The sequence below is a fragment of the Athalia rosae genome, chromosome 2 (genome assembly GCF_917208135.1).
Source record: "Athalia rosae chromosome 2, iyAthRosa1.1, whole genome shotgun sequence".
Taxonomy (NCBI): domain Eukaryota; kingdom Metazoa; phylum Arthropoda; class Insecta; order Hymenoptera; family Athaliidae; genus Athalia; species Athalia rosae.
In genome coordinates, this window is record NC_064027.1 from 14,521,344 (window position 1) to 14,539,655 (window position 18,312).

General features: G+C 41.7%; 2 protein-coding genes across 6 annotated transcripts in view; one reads left to right on the forward strand and one right to left on the reverse strand.

The window, feature by feature from the left end:
* LOC105684841 (protein FAM102B) overlaps positions 1-18,312 on the reverse strand; it is a 49,059-nt gene that overhangs the window by 15,677 nt on the left and 15,070 nt on the right. The window lies entirely within an intron of this gene.
* Positions 14,331-18,312, forward strand: part of LOC105684816 (rab GTPase-activating protein 1-like) — a 30,777-nt gene continuing 26,795 nt past the window's right edge. The window contains exon 1 of the mRNA XM_048649779.1: positions 14,331-14,960. The gene's annotated coding sequence lies outside the window, so the exon portion shown is untranslated. The remainder of the gene's footprint in view (positions 14,961-18,312) is intronic.

The following is an 18,312-nucleotide window of genomic DNA, read 5'->3' on the forward strand; positions in this document are numbered from 1 at the left end:
CCACCTTTTCTGGTAAGGGGCGCGTGCCTTCCCCGGAAACCAGGTAACCAAGGAATTTTATCTGTGGTTGACCGAAGACGCACTTGGCTGGATTGATGACCACTCCGTAATCCCGCAGACGTTGGTATAGGATTTCCAGATGCTTCAGGTGTTCCTCCGCGGTAGACGATGCCACTAGGATGTCGTCGATGTAGACGTAGCAGAAATCCAGTCCACGGAGTACCTCGTCCATGAATCGCTGGAACGTCTGCGCCGCGTTGCGCAGCCCGAAGGTCATGAACTTGAACTCGTAGAGCCCAAAAGGTGTGGTGATGGCTGTCTTCGGTATATCTTCTTCGGCCACCGGAATTTGGTTGAATGCGCGGACCAGATCGACCGAAGAGAAGATTTTCTTGCCTTGGAGAGTCTGCGCGAAATCCTCGATGTGCCGTATCGGATAGAGATCCGGCACTGTTCTTTCGTTTAATCCCCGGTAATCTCCACAGGGCCTCCACTCGTCATCTTTCTTTGGAACTAGGTGTAAAGGTGATGCCCAACAGCTCTGCGATGGACGAGCGATCCCTAGCTTGAGCATTGCGTCGAATTCCTTTTTGGCTACTTTGAGTTTATCAGGCGCGAGGCGTCGTGGTCTCTGCGCTACTGGTGGTCCTGGTTGAGTCTTGATATGGTGCTTGGTTGAGTGTTTGATTGGTTGGAGAGCTCCATTAGGTCGTGTGATTTCCGGAAACCGCTGTAGTAGCTCGTGATATTTTGATGCTACTGACGTACCTGCAATCGTTCTGATACTTGGAACATCACCCTCAACCAACTTGCCTTGTGCCGTGAGAAGAGTGTTCATGTCCCATAGCCGTCGGTTGCGTATGTCCACCAGCAGTCCGTAGTGGTCTAGAAAATCAACCCCTAGGATCGGTTTTGAGACATCCGCGACGACGAATCTCCAAGTGAAATCTCGCCTGAGCCCTAGATTGAGGGTCATAGTTATCGTGCCGTAAGTTGCGATGGGTGAATCATTCGCCGCGAAAAGTTCGTAAGTGGACTTCTCTCGCGGTCCCCGTAGAAGCGTCCGGGGAAAGACACAGAGGTCGGCTCCTGTGTCGACCAAAAACTGCACCTTCGAAGCTGCATCGGAAATGAATATACGGCGTGAGATTATGGGGCAGGTGTCGTCAGTTGCCATTAACGACTGCCCCCCGCGTTTCCCGAGGTAAAGTTGCACGGTTGTTCACACTTCTTTGCGTCGGCACTGTACCTCCAATGGTACCAACATAGTCCGTTTCTCCCGTGACCGCGAGATTGTGAACGTGAACGCGAGCGCCACCGCGTGCGTTGTTCTCGCCTGTTTATGCTTCCACCGGACGATGTTTTTAATTCGGAAATGTCGAGCCGCAGGTTCACGATCTGTTGTTGGAACATCTGCATCATTTGCTGCATCTGTTCCACAATCGTATTTGTCGGCGAAGTTACCGCTGCCTCCGAGATACTCACGCGCGGGTTAGACGTTTCCGCGACCGCATCCGCGAGTTCCGCTGCTTTGTCCAGCTCAGCGTCACGCTGTGTCGCGAGGATCACCTGCATGTTAACAGGCAGCCGTCCTAGCCATAAGGGTCGAGGTACGCTATCAGGTACCGCGGTCCCTGCCAAAGAGCGTAGGTGTCGAAGGAATTGGGATGGCTTCCTATCCCCGATATCCTCGCTCTCCAGCAGCCGTCGAGTTTTCTGCTCCTGTGTCGAGCTGAGCCTCTTGATGAGCTCTGTCTTGAGCGTAGTGTACGCGTTGTGAGGCGGAGGGTTGACGATGATCTCACGCACCTCTTGAGCAAATTTCGGATCCATCGCGCCTACGACGTACCCGAACTTGGTGCTGTCCGTTGTTACGCCTGCTGCTCCGAAACTGGTCTCCACCATGGAAAACCATAGCTCTGGATCCGTAGCGTTGAATGGTGGAATCCTTACTGCTACTCGGTTGATCGAGAGTGCGTTCTCGAGCGCGTCTACGAAACCATTCGCGTCGGTGACGTTTCCGTTTGCCATCGTTAAACGCGGATTATTGTTCTATTTAGTATTTATACAAGAATCACTGCACTACGCGTGTTGCACTAGCGAATGAGAGTTGATGTTCGGTAATTTGCGCGCACCGACTGCACTTACTGTATGCGAAAAAAAAAATCAAAGATATTGTTCAAAATTCCGTGAGTCACTCAATATTCACTCCACAGCTCACTCACGATTGCGGTTGACATCACGTCGGGGTCACCAATTTGTGGGTGGAGTGTATGGAACAGAATGAGTTTTGCGCTTGTAGTAAGTTTAAATAAAATATGTTCTTTATTGGAATCAGTGCTGGTGAGATGCGCGTGTTCTTCGGTCAAGAGGGTGAGACTCACTGCCTGTCTTGCTAGGCTAGGATTTGGGCGCCGGCTAGGTACATACTCTAGAACACATGGCCGGGGAAAAGAATGCCTAAAAACTAAGGAGAGAGCTGGGTACGTGCAAAAGCTAGTAAAAGTGACGGAAACAAAAGGAGTATAGAAAAGTCCCAGCGACTGCGTTGGAAGCCGCGACTTCTGGCTGCCAGATTTTATATTGCCCTCGCGGGCCTGCGGGTCGCCGGTCCCCAGTCCAGGTACCAGAGAAGGAAACCGGGAACGGGTAGCGAAATAGTGAAAATTCAAGACCTAGCGAAAATAATAGAAATGTACAGGAAAATAGAAATTATTTACAATTTGAAAAGCTTGACCAAAGTGAGTATATACAATCATGTTTGGTGTTTGCAAGTATATGTGTGAGAATGTAATGTGTATGTGTGTGTATGTAATATGTATGTGTGTGTACATGCGCACCTATGTTAGGATAGCTGACAGAAGCATATGTGGAGGTGTACCCCACAGTATCAAAAACGAACCTGCATGTTATCTACATAACATTGTCGTAATTGACCTTGGTGAAATTCGGTATACAACCAAGGTACCCATCATACGCGTAGCGATGAATTTTTCGACGCCAGAATTATTACGGTAAAGAGGAAGACAAAAATTGCTTGGATCTATTTCGAGCCAGCGTAAGATGGTTATTTTTTCACAGGTCTCCGGTACGGTATGTACATGGTGAGAAAAAACAGTTATCTAGGTTTACATATCTTTTTCGCATCGATTGATTTATTTTTGGTTATTTACTAGTCATCCTGGGACATACTTATACCTGTGCTGTATAATGCGTACGAGATGCTCAAGGGCGACGACACGTGACTCAATGAAAGTAATACCAAAATTTTATCCCCTTATCACTTGGCCCAGATCTATTTTTAGTAACTTTTCATCCCTGTTCCGCAGAAACATGCGAGGCGACGCGCACGAAATATATATATATACAACATAAAGTTGATATATTATTCAAGGGTTGATTCGACGATTACTCGACTTCTTTACACTATGTAATATACGTATTGCGTACGCAGGTCGGATTTTATAAAATACGATTATACAACTTCACACGCAATTCAACCAGTTATTAAATGACCTATTATAAAGTCAACTGGGGAGGGAAAAATAAAAATCAAAACCCAAGTTTTAGTTCGACTTTCAACGGCATTTTTCCTCTCTTGCCCCCCCATATTGTACGTCTTCACTGCAATATACCACGTATCGACTCATAAGTATATAAAAAATTAGAAGCCCCCCTGGCGCGGGCTGCGCCAAATCTATAGAGGGCAAAAATGAGAGTAAACCAAAGTTTCGTAGAAAGTAGCAAAAAAAAAAAAAAATTAGGGAAGTAACGGGACGAGGCCAAGGTTCAGTTTGAGCTCACGAGGGTGTTTTTAGAGACGGGAACAGCACTATATACTCGCGTGACGTGGTTTTATCTATACAGAAGCCAAAATATTGTTAAAGCCAAGCCTAATCAAGGCTGAAAGTCTATCTAGAACAACGCACGTTGCTTACGGTATATTTATAAGGTTCCCTGCCTAAACATTTTCACACAACCGCGGAATTCAATTAAATTTACTGTGCTTCTATATACGTATATAGGGGAAAAATATCGACATTAACGCCGGATTTCAGTAAATTCTAGAATCACATATCGCGCGTGTACATACGTACGTACATTGGACTGAAACTGCAATTCGATAATATCGCACACTATATATGTATGAAAAGCACCTGTTATCTGGTGTTTTCACATTTCACATGTCATACATATCATGTCACGTCATTCGCAAGGCGGTAGGGTAATTTCCCCGCGGGATTTCATTAACGGAACAAAAAGAGAAAGAGAAATTCGGCGCGCTATTCCGCGGTAACTCGAAGAAAAAAACGAGACGAAATGAAATGAGATGCGAAATGAGACGAATGTCGTTTCTATAGAGATGAAGTTAAAACATCTATAGGTTCACAAGCATCAAATATAATTAGCCACTAAAAAGCTATCGTTTTTTTTTTTTTTTTTTTTTCCCCACAGAAATGAGTATAATCGGAGTGACGTCGAGGAGTTCTTCTCGGGCTTTACAGAGGCAGGTCGTTGACGAGTAGGGTAAACCGAAGCACGAGTGGTTTCAAGCGTTTCAAATTTAACGCACTTTCGAATATCGGTACGCGTATGTATAAGGAGCTTTGACTAGCACCAATACCAGCACTGTACAGCTGAGATTGGTTGACGACTGATTGCTTCTTATTGATTTCAATGACTTATCCCAATACAGTTCGCGTACAGTACTTGGGTTCGTCCGCGTGGAACGTATGCACGGCGAAGAGATTTTTTCTCTCTGAATTTGTTATCCTCAGGAAAAGATATCCGGATATTCTCGTTGAATGAAAACAAAGCAAACGCTGAGGCGCGCACCTAGACGCTTTGCCGATAGGTGTACCTCCCTCAAAAACGTCCGAAAATCGATTTCCGTATGCCTGTATAGCTGTACGCATTAATCGAGGGTTAAGAACTAGGAGGGCTCACGACGCGTCCTTTTTTTTTCGTTTTTCGGGCGTGGGCCATTGTGCCGGCGTAAGGGTGTGTCCGTTAAAAACTTCGATTTTTCAGATTGTTTCGGTTGATCCCTTTTCCCTTCCCCCTTGTTTTCATATATTTTCCAATTTTCGTGTACCCTCGAGAAAATCTGGAGCTCGAGCCACTGGAAGAGCAAAAAAAAAAAAAAGGAGAAGGAGAAGGGAAGAAGGATCCGAACGGAATGAAATGGAATAAAAAAAAAAATAAGAGGGGTGTGGTTGTTCGGAAATCTTTTTGCAGCGTGGTAAAAGAACGCAACGCGTAGACTTCGGGGCTAAACAAAAAAAAAAGATATACAGCCGCAGATTTTTTGGACATAACGCGACGGTATCGGTCTCTACGTTGCGGCGGTATACGCGCCGACTTTGAAGGATTATGCGTCCTGTGCGGTTTTCTTACGTCTCATTTTTTCAACCTCTTGTCTCGAAGTTATGGCCGAGAGTCTGGGCACGATAAAAACTTCGAGATTCAGTTCGAAACAGTCTCCTCGGCACTTTCCGCCAATTAGGTGATCCCGGATTACCGCAACTTTACTTTTACTACTCCGAATCCGCCTCACGGTTTTTGATGGTAATTTTATTTGACATTCACCTTTTCACGGTCATTCTAATCATTCTTTTACGCCTCCTCCGGAGACGTCAGACGGAGCGCAACACAGTTTGAAAAATTCACCCCGCGTATACGTACGCAACGTATGATAGGAAGAGAGACGGATCAATTGACCCGTAGCCAGAATGTTAACGTGGTAGTGTTTCCAATCGAGATACGTGGGAAGAGGCTCCTAGCGTTATATCTACACGTATATATATATACTGCCATGTGCCAGGCTTGGCAACTGTTGACATATTTGGAGCAGTGGAACACATCTCTATACACGGTAGGCACACTGTACACACAGAGAGACATAAACACGTGAGTACGTGCGCATACCAGCTGGGAAAAGAAGAGTAGAGATGTATTACGGAGAAAAGAAACCGCGCTGTGGCACTGCAACGGTCGGGGTATACGAGTGTGTCTCCTGTGTAAGCAGAGGACATGTTTCATTCGTTATTTCGTCATCGCGACGTAGCCGTATTTTTCGTCTCTTTATTCCGTGTATGAAACAGAATGGAAATATGTAAATTGTACTCGCGATCGGCGACACCTCGTCACCGCTACACGTTACACCGAATTGTTTTTTTTAGGGTGTGAATAGTTTCCAAAGATGCGGATAGACGAGAGTATCACCGCGAGCTGTACTCTAGTACCAGATTACACGTGGATCGGAATCGCACTCGGGTCAAGGAACAACCTTGGTATGACTTTGCTCCGTGACTACGAGCGTAATATGGTGGAGGCGAGAGCCAAAATACGAATTTTTATATTACCGACTGTCCAAGGTCGGAATGACCCGTACGATATGCACCTCTATTTATTGAATCGTAATCGTCACGTGGTGCGATGTAATCTTTCGATTCACTCAACGGTTACACGTGAATTTAATACCGATAATTTTGTTAGATGTTTTTAAACGATCTCTCCTGACGCGTAGAATCCAGTTACGATTAATTCCCGCAAAAGAAGAATCCCTTACGTTATTACATCGGCTGTTGTAAAGTTGATAAATTTTAAGCCTGTTGGTTTATAGAAAGTAAACTTGATTCCCCCGATGGCGGAGAAAAAAACACATCGCAATATAAGTAAGGAGGCATTACCAATCTGGTAATGACATCATATACGGATAAAGTTACTGAAAAGAATGAATAAAAAATAAAACAAGAATCGAAAGAAGCTGTTCTTTGATTTCAGGAATGTCGCGATATTAAGTGGCTGTATATGAATCAAACGAAAAAAAAAAAAAAATAATAATTTATCGCAGATTAGATAGTGTATCTCTCAACGTAACGGTCATTCCATCTATGTATATATATATATTTTTTTAATTATCATCCTTCGTTAGACGTGAGATCGCAAGTTCGCAGGTGCTTTTAAATACCTCTATCATTAGATGGTCGCAACGAATCAGGTGCGATCCGATTACCTACTCCTCTCGTTAAACGAGAATTTCAACTCGATCAAGAAACCAGGAATAATTGCACCGTTTTTTCTTCCTTTCAGGTATTTAATTACTACACGTGACGAATCACTCTTAGAACCCTGGTAAAATAAATTTGTTGTAATCTTTCGGAACTTCGGTTGATGTCTCAACGGCAATTAGATAGAAATTAGGTTCCACTCAACGAGCCCGAGTATTTCAAAATCGAAACAATGTTCTACGATCGGACGTTTAATTTATTCCAACGAACACGCCACGGTTTTTTTTTTTCCCCTCGAGTTTCAGTCCGGAATGGCGTCCACCGTTGATGGGATACGAATTCCATTCCCGCGCGAATGAAATTCTGACATAATCTATAGCTAAATTCAAATGCCAATTTCTGTTGGAAACGATCAACAGCAATTACATGGATACTTCAAGCCATCAGTTGGTGAGTATACGGAATTTCGAAAACCTCGTAGATTTTCTAGGCCGTAGGTAGGTTGGCGCGCGGATTTCTAAAATGGCGTCGATCGCATGTAAAGTTAAGGAGCGCAGCGTGCAATTATATGTATACTTCGCGTAAGATTACCGAGTCTAATCGGCGATCAAGAGACACACACAGGAATATATGTAAAGTAGGTACACATCTCGTGATTTAGGGGCGCAGCTGATACGCTACATAAAAACTTTGTTGAATATGTACAACTTGACCCACGACGACTGGCGCGCGGGGTGCCGCAAACCTACAAGTCGAACGCGTTGTACGAATGGTTGATAATAATGTTACAGCGTTCGTATCTAACAAGTTTGCTCGATTAGTTTTCTTTTCGTATAATGTGTGCAACGCCCGAGGCAAGGCTATCCTCAAGGTTGTACAGTTTTTTATACGCATTGGTACCTGAGAGTCGTTAGTTTTGTAACGTTATTTTCGATAATGGCATTAAAATTCTGCGTAAGTATCGGACAGCCAGACGCCTTACGGGTACATAAATCTGTGGCGAAGACATCGAAGCAGTAGGCCGGTAAGTATACGTCTGTATGGTGGGTATACCTGTGTATGATACTTTCTAAAAATGAGCGAACCTTATTCGATCGAGAAGTAGCTGCTGATAGGTAGTTCGAAACTAGACTAAACGTTGGAAATCTTAGACGCGCGATAATTTATCGGTTATAAAATTTTATACGCTGGAATTGTCAAACGCGATGTGTATATATGTTGTGTACCGGTACGTGTACCACATGCGACACGTGAGACGCGTACCGAGATAATTAAAATGTAGCTGATTAGCGATTGACGATCGTCCGGCTGTGGAGTTTTTAATTATCGCCCATGTTACAAGATCGATTCACTCTGTTTAGCACCGTCAAATTTACCGGAGGCGATTCTTAATCGCGTCTGGTACGCGTGTGGACATAAACGATGTAAATAAGCGTCGTGTTAATAATATAGCACATACGACGATACTGCCATGTGATCTCGTCACGCTCATGTTCCGAACAGAACGCGATGTCTCTCCCGTAAGATAAGGCGGACAATACGGCTAACTGTAAACGTTTTACCGTGTCCCATCTGGAATTCATAAGAACCTTATTCGATCCTCTCAAACTCGTACGCTTCAGATTCACGGTCGTTACACCGAAAAAACTACCCCGAAATTTTTCTTGTCCGTCGCGCTGACTTTGTGTTTTTGACTTTCCTATGATCACGTGGGTTCGATTCCGAATATTAAGGCTTTGGGGAATCGACAGTTAAAAAAATTCCTGACAAAGAAGAAAATATGAAATTCCATGTAAGACCTCAAATTGTTCCATGGACCCAAAGTAAAATACAATTTTCAATCGCTTCCTTATGTTATATATGTATAACGTTACAGAAATAAAAATTACTTCGAGATGCTGATTCTCATTTCTTTTCCTCCATCGCCGCATGTATAGACTGACAGAGATAATAAACGTATCATCGTACCGAGGGTCGTCGTCAATTAATATACGCACAGCATAGCACATCTGTTTCTCACTTTGTAGAAGAATATTCTTTTCGATTCATTTTCCAGTCATAGTACAGTGAAAAGTAGAGCGTTCAATTTTTAACACCGTGTATATGAAAAACGTGACATAAAATCTCAACAACAACAACAACAACGACATGAATGATCGATAAATTAAAAAGAAAAATGAAGAAAAAAAACGGAAAAGAACCATCGCTAAATTAACCAATGTGTACATAACTAGGAATGACTAGGTCAGAGACTAGTAGGCGTACATACAGATAATGAAAGTATATGTTAATTAAGCGAGCGTTATAAGCGTATCAGATGTTTGTTTTAAAAATATTTATTCAACTGTATCTGTATGGCGTTGTAGTTGCATGAATATAAGTTCAGCAGGTAGTCGGCGTACAGGTGAATAAAGAGAAACTAACACACGTTTATGAAAAGTATATAATTCTACGATGATTTCGCTCGTATATTCACTTCGGCGAATAGGAGATATAGGTAATGTTATCATACTACGAACGCGCATAGGTACGATTGTCTGCGCTATAGCGGAAAAAATGAATAAATAAATACGCAATTCACGATATCCGAAGATAGAGCGATACACGAACTCACAAGCAACGGAACAATAACGTTATCAATCACAATTAGTGCGATGTAGTTCAAGAAAACCAAACTTAGAAACTATACGCACATCGTTTGTATGAAAATCGAGCGCGGTTTCTTCGATGTGACGAGAAACGGATTTTAGTTCGAATATTCGAAAACGAGAAGTGAGGATATCATTTTCGGCACGGAGTTGCGCCGCGCGAATTGAATAATGGAAAGAAAGCCTTTTCGATCGACTGCATCGGATCGATAAAGTGAATTATTCGATAAAAGCCTGCACAACACTATATTGTGCACCTACGTATAGCGTCTGACGGAGATTTCGCAGACTTTCCACAGTTAATTCTAGCCATATACCTACTGACTCGTATACCGTACTACGCGCCTGTACCTATACTTTGAGAATAAAACTTCGCGAGAGTTTCTGCAGCAGTAAAACGGGGAGAGACCCAGAAAACTACATGGAAACTACCAAAGCCTTATTGGCAATTCAGTTTCCATCTTAGTTAAACTCTGTGCAAAGATTTCTTGAGTCAGTATAATCGAAACAGGTGTCTGATAAAATTCTAGAATAACAACGCCGAGCGAGGTGATCATGATCTTCCGGATATGGTGCACAATTAGAGTTGTGCGGAGCGTGCAGATCTGGATGATCGCATTTTTTTCATTCCTTTTTCTTTTCGATGTTGAAAAAAAAAAATCCAGCGACAAATCGATACGCTTCGAGTTTCGACGAAATGAAAGGCTCGGATGCTCGATGAAAAAATAGAAACTGACAAAAATTGTTCTTGCTGCATTCACTTTTATTCACCGCATCGCGCGCAGTTACGCTGTACATCATACGAAAAATAACGAGAGAACGGAAATGAAATTGAAAAACTTATGATTATAACCACAATTTGCCTACTAACAACTTCCTAAATTCTCATTGCTGCGATGTAGGTAGTCGTTAATAGCATACACACGTACCTAAGTAAAAGTATAAATTGAGCTGAAATAAAACACATAGAATGAGAAAAAGTTCCCCCTTGTATGTACGTTATACACACCCATGCCATCCGCGTTATAATTGACTTAAAAATTTGCCAACCACGTACACATGTTTAGTAACGCGTACCGAAAGCACACCCAGATCTCCCCGCGCTTGTTTGTACTCGCTAATTAACATTTGAGAATTTCTTTAACTCGACCAACCAAGATTACGCGAGCGTAAAAAGTTTTACCGCAACCTCCGTAGCCGGCAAACAGATATCTTACGATATACGTTATATGCCAAAGATGTTCTCAGGGAAAGAACTTGGCCAGTAGTTTCGCCCGTTAGAAACTCTCGTATTTCGAGTTTTTTTTTCGTGTACGAATCGCGTTGTGTTGAGATGACCTTTTTAATCAAGTATACAGAACTAAAAAAAGTATCTCCTCCCTTTCACCCCGCATCGAATGCGCTCAAAGGCTCGTAAAAAATATACATATTATCCCACGATAAAATGGAAAGTGTCCGAGAGCAGCATTTGAAATTTTCGAATGAAGGAAACTAAATTCTATACGAGAGTAATGGAAAGGAAAAAAAAAAAAAAAACGAAAATTTCCGGTAGAAAATTTGAGCTTCGTTCGGTAATAGGTAGCCTATGTACGTAAGAGGTAGATATATCTTCTTTTTATAACGTTGTACATATACCTGTATTTCACCACGTACAAAAGAACTGTTCCAGATACTTCAGTTTCATTCACCCTGGTAAAGAATGCACAAAAGCCCTAGAAATTATGAGCGCATGAAGTAAAAGCAAGCAACTTGACAAAAGCTCTGCAGCATATCAAGCGCACGGAGGAGCAGGAGCGCCGCGGGAACGCTCGCCACCGGTTCTCGTGCCGTGAAGAAAAACCAAAAAGAAAAGAAAAAAAAAAAAAAACAGAAAAAGAGGGAAAAAAGAAACCGAAAGGTACGTGGCGAAACGCCAAAACTTATATAGGATCAACAAGGTAGTACAATATATCCCCGCACCTGAATCACGGGGGTTCTCGAAGGTGTCCTTCGGGAAAATTTCCTATTTACGTATACAGGGGATACTTTTTCACCCGGCAATTTGTCTCAAAATCTCCCTCGGGAGCTGCGCAGGATTTTTTTGAAAAAGCGTCATCTCAGCAGTCAAGGGATGTAGACCAGTAGTCGTTGACCTATATGTAAGTTCGCGAAGCGGTCGGTCCGGTTCCCGAGCTTTCCGCGACGCGAGGACAATGCTTCAAATTACGTCGCAAGATTCAACCGTATTTTCGGATTCCGTAACACAGTTGCAGCAACTGCGTCCGCTAGATCACCCGAGTCTTTCACCCTGAATTATCGCGTAAAAATAATTCAATGCGTTCGCAGAAATACTTGAGAAACTTCTAGAAGAGCTTTCGACCGAGATAAATCAGCACTATTTCTGAAGTTGAAGGTCCCACGCGAAGTCAACCAGATTTTACGAGTCCCTCGCGAAACTCGTTGCACATCGGCAGATTCCCTTTAATGTGAAATACACCGATATACGTAGCCAGATTTAACCTTCGCCCGTCCCGGGGATGCTCCTGATGATAAGCCATTATTCGTATCTGCACCGCAGTTTAACTTTCAAAGGAAAAAAAAAAAAAGAGAGAAATTTTCTCCGTTTCGAAAAAAAAAAAAAAAAACTCCTGCAGCCTACAGAATGACGTGACCCCGTGTTCCTGCGAGTTTACCTGCGTCGCGTCGAGGGTTAATCTGGATCCGATCTTTCTCCGTAAACGAACGCGACCGACCCACGTTGGACGAGTGTGCAATGCAATAGGTAACTATATCGCAAGATGTTACGTGTTTACTACGAGAGTTCTAGGTTGCTGCGACGAAACTCGTCATGTCAGCCTTGAACAAAAATCGATACGCATTTCGATACGGTCTGCGGTAGAAGTTCGCGCGTACGTACCGTACGTACGTGCTACGTATACATTGTACAGAAAATGAAAAAGAAAATGGAGAAATTCGAAACGACGTCATTGCGGAATGACATCATAGTCCGCGCGGTTAGATACATCTGGAGTACACGTATATATACATATATACGTTTTTTGCTCGGAATTGTAAACCGGCCACATTTGTGCTAAACGAGGCCTCTGAAAGCACTTCACAAATTCAAACGACAAAATTTCTGAAAGCTTCATTTTAGCCAGAATTAAATAATTTCGATGCAGGTATTTTTCTTCTCACCAGAGATTCCAATTGTTCGATTACACTGCGCTACAAGTGGAGCGAAAATTCGATCGAATTGCGGATACGAAACGATCCACGTTACGTAACTTACGTATACATTTAACATGTGTAACATTTTACCGAATGTTTTGCACATAAATTACGAGACATATCAGGTGTTCTTCGAAAACGTATACTCCTTGTACAAACAATACTGCAAGTGCAGAAGAAAAAGAAGGAACAATTAATGAAACAAAAAAAAAATATAACAAACTTTTAACTGCCGATGTTTTTTTCACGTATAATTATACGATAGGACAAGTTATATTTGGCGTTATTCTTAGTCGCGACGCAGGCAAATGTCACGAAGTTGCATAACCGCTGCTGTATGACATCTGGCTTCGCATTACTGATGTTTCTCCATTTAGAAAATATGATCTACCGTTCGGAGCGGATACGGTTGAAAAAAAAAAAAAAAAACCAAAGAAGAAAAAATAAAACGAACTTCAACTTTATTATTTTTGGTTTTTCGTTTTTTTTTTTGTCGCGCCAATTTATCGAGCTATATAATTTCTGGTTTTCTTATACCACGAACGATTCCGCACCGCTGTACATACGTACGTACGTTAGATGTATATGAATTTCTATACTTCATGAGGTGTAGCTGATATGAAACTCGTTATTTCGAACGAGCTCACCGCGGTGTTCTTCGTCGGACGATAATCAATATAGCGTCGTTGTATAGTGAAAAGCGATGTTCGGAATATCATTTCCGAAGCTCAAGAAGAATAAAGAAGTGGCGATGGCTTACCCGCAAATTGCGAGATGGCGTGCCCTCCCGAGATATCGAACTCTTCCAAACGATACGAAGATAAAATTTCGCGCGATCTCAGATCCTCATTTTCATTTTTCAATGCGCATTTTTGTCAGCGAAGAAGAATCTATGCGCAAAAATAAATGCGTCGGGACTGGAGTATTCGTGCATCTCTCCAGCTCTGCCAACTGAATTTGAAATTTCGACCCCGCGCAGCATAATAAATCCGTATACTTCCACAAAAGGGTGCACTGTATCTACTGCGAATCGTTCAGGAATAATCCAGTGCACCGTTGTATACAAAGTTTTATCCTATTCATTTATACTACGTCGGGTAATTAGTGGGAGAAACTTTGTTTTTCGTATCTCAATTTATCATGGTTCCAGTTGACCCAGCAAAAAAAGGGGTAGCGATACAGTAATAAATTCATTATAAAAACAAGGGCGATGGTAAAAAAGAAAATATACATGTAATATATATTTCATCATGTACGTACATGGCCCAGACATGTGGACATACCTAATATGAAGAAAGAAAACAAATACCATATGTTCATATAGGTAGATATGCCATAAATTATTTGAGAACAAAGCATAGATAAAATTTTAAAAAAAATTGAAGGTTGAAATGAAAACATTATTTTAATCTCGTACGTACGACATCGCGCACGATTATACCGTACGCGTGTATATAGCCTATCGTTAAACATTTATTATGTTTGAGTAAATAACTAACGGAAATCGTTTCACGTGGATTGATATAGAAACTCGATACGTCATGTGATCTGGTGCGATTATCATCATCGCCACTCGTTTAGACCGAGTCCGTTCGTGTCGTGTCGAAGAGAAAAATCAAACACTCGTCGTCTGTTTTATGTGTGCACACATATTGTAACATTTTTTTCGTTTTGTTTCACGTTGTTTTATTTTCTATATATTTTTTTTTGTTTTTTTCGTTTCACGAAGAATTACGGTGCGACGGTCTGAAAATTCTGCTCGTCTCATCAGTATAGACTCGGTAAGCAATGTAAACGACACACGCATATATTATTCAGCGAATGCGAAACGTGCGGTATGACAAATGAAAAAAAAGTTTTCATCGAATCAGAAAATAAAAAATTGAATCAAAAAAAATATACAAAGAATCGCTCGTGCCTTGTGTGCAAGTTTCACAGGGATATACGATCAGTTATCGAACACGATACCGTAAAAAAGACGAAGTAAATTATGAATAAATATCCGCACCGTGGGTGTTAAAAAAATGACGAAACGAGGGTACCCTGCATACATGCCATTGGAAGTGATCTATTGTACTCCACGATTCACGTAAGATTTTTTCTTCTCTTTTCTTTTTCTTATTTTTTCGTTTTTCAAGTCAATTGAATTTACGTATTGCGAAAAATAAGGTCGCTGCGAGCTACCACAGCACATCACTCGCAACACGGTCATATTTGTTTTTCTCGAAAATATCTAGGCCAGCTAGGCTTGAAAAACGTGGCGGCTGCGTAGAAAATTCAGAAATGATTTAAAGAGCGGTGAAAAAATTCGAGTCATGGATAAGTTTGAGTTTTCGAATGATTTTACTAATCATAAGTATATATATAGTAGGTAAGATGCGAAATACTACGTAATAAATTGAACCAGCTTTTGGGTGAAATTCTGGAAAAATGTTCCTCCGAGAGCGTTCCATCAGGAGTTACGCGACCGGATATACCACAATTCCTGTACAGTGATATTTGCCTGCGGCTATACGTACACAATTTATTTTATTTTTTTTTTTCTTCCTTTTTTTTTTTACCAAAACCGCGTGTTCAGATTAGCTCTAAATTTAGATTACATAGGCGCGGCACATCGTACACACGTATAAGACACACGTATAATACGATAAGCTTTCAAATCTCTTCTTTACGTGAAGTAAAATCAGCAGTAACGAAAAAGAAGAAAATAAAATTAAAAAAAAAAAAGATCATCACGTCTATAGGCGTACAAAAATTCCAAATTTTTTTTTCTTGCCTCTACACGGTAAAAACTAAAGAATTTATTTTACAATCATGTCGTAACTTTTTTTTAATCTATGAGACGACTCCGCATATAATTCATTGTTAAACAATTATTCATGACACGACAAATGAGCCGTTATCAAGATCGAGGAAATTGTGTAGTTTTTAATTTCTGTTATAATACTATTTCTTGGTGTAAACCATTTTTATGTAAAATAAAAAAATTATATCGCGCAGTCACGCGTATTTATAGAACGAATGAGACCCCACTGCAAATGGTGCTCCATTGCACAACGTTGAACTATATTAAACCGTTTCTTTGAAATCCGGAAAACCAGATTGGATTATATACGTCATCGACGAACTTCCTATGTACGTTGTATGCCTATACTTATGCACAAACGTCTGACCATATTATATGTATAGACGCGTTGTAAAATCGCGAGGTCTATATATGTTCCTGAACTATAGCAATCCAGATATTCGAATTCCACTTCAGAACTCGGAAAAATGACGATACGACTTATCCAGATCTCTCGAGGCCGAAAAAAAACTCAGAAAAGAAAAAGCGAAGCAAAAAAAAAAAAAATTAGCGATAAAAAGAAGCCACCCAATTGCACCGTGGGTAATGTGGTTACATCGACGAGACCTCTTTGATTCGTAGAACAACGAGAATAATTGTAGCTTCGTACCGAGTGGGTAGGCAGACATATCGATAGCGTATATGCGTTCAGTTTTATTCTAGCCAATAAGATGAACGATGGAGTTATTGACGCGAGCGCGAGCGTTGTTTACGGACTTGACACAATCGCGCTGGAATTCACCACGTTGCATCGGATCTACCGTGCAACGTATAGATACAATATAAGTATAATGAAACGCGTTGTGCGGACTCGGTACGTCTGTTGAGATCGATCGGGTGCCTCCCCTCGATTCCCGATGACCGAGAGTGCAGCTGGACAAATTTTTTTTTTCACGCTATAGTAAACCGCGTGTCGAATAATCTGTCCGAATTCACTCCTGTCCGGCGACGGAGGGGAGCGCGTAGTTCGCGATCAATCTCGCCGAGCGTACAATTACGGCGCTCTTAAACGCGAATTAATACCGCGGATCGTGGCGTCATTTGGCGAGAATATATACTTATATTGTCAGTTAGAGGTCATCCTCATCGCCAAGTACACATCTGCATGATTTGTTAATAAATTTCGTAAACGGTACATACGTATGTACGCACGATTGTGATCTAAAGTATCCGCACGATCGTCGTCACAGACAGTGTACACAATTGTTGTTCGCGTTGCTCGAGAATAATACTATTTATAAGCAACGCGCATCGAAGAACTAATATCGCACGAAATTTCGTTTTCATTGTCGGAATTTATCGTTGCATATTAAACTACGTTTATTGTGCGAAACACACGTGGGCGTTCGAGGAATATTGTAACAGCCCATGTCGCGTAGGAGGTTCGTTCATCGGCTCAAAAAGCACCGAAAGCTGCACATCAAGTTCTAGGTGAATTATTGAACCGCGATTTTACTCACTTTTGAAACGACTTTTTCTCGAGTAGCCGTAATTACGGCCGTCAATCTGTTTGATAAAATTTTTAAGTCGCTCTTCAGTCGCAGATGTAATCGAAACCAACAGGTGATTCGACGATTTATCGCGTATAACTATCTACGTACTCGGAAGGTGTATTCAACACCGAATTGAATCATTAAGCTCTCGTACAAAGTTGAGGGAATCACCACGCGAAGATAATTAATTTTTGAATTAATTATTATTGCAAGTATACCGCGTCACGATCATGTGTACCCCAACTTGGTTACAGACCTATTATTATTACGCTGCCCACGAATAACGTGGTCGTCGCTCATATTCCCGGCATTGAGGAAACCCGTACAGGTATATCAGGCTAACGATAAGTAAAGAACAACGCGCTATTCTTACAATTGGTCAGAATATCGTATTTTCAACGCGATGACCGACCTCCTATACCATGACACAATATAAGCCACAACGTTCCGATGATCTTATCCAACGTTATACGACGCGAGGTGCTATCACGGATTGTTCACCGCAGTTCGTTCCGATATACCATGTCTGTGTGGATGTTTATTTTTACGAACGAGAGAAGAGAAAAAAAGAAAAGAAAAAATCCGCAAATTACACGTATCGTGGTACACGTGCATAACGCGGATGTGGTAGTTTTATTGGCTTTATCAGATCCAGGGTAATAGATAAATGCTCCGTGAGTCAGACACGCGGCTGGTTTGGTGAAATGAAAACTCACCATTTCGTCATATCGATCGGTACTTAATCAAATTACATTCGCAATACTTGTGCACGCGCGTACACGTATGACACGTACATACTTGTACACATATTTATATTATACGTGTACAGAAAGCCGACTGATTTCGTCATTTTATTGATAACCAAGATAAGATCGGTATATGCACCGATCGTTGAGATAACCCGCACGCAACGATATCTCGATCCGAATGACCGACGGATAAAAATAAACAAATCGCAGTAAGAGAAATATTCAAATTCGATGCACAGGCGATATTATGCGTTACGGCAACGTGAAGATAAATAGGGCGACGGATGAATGGATGGATGGATCCGCCGTCGAGTTGGGATGTCGAGGAATCATCGATTCGCCGATGCTCGAAGC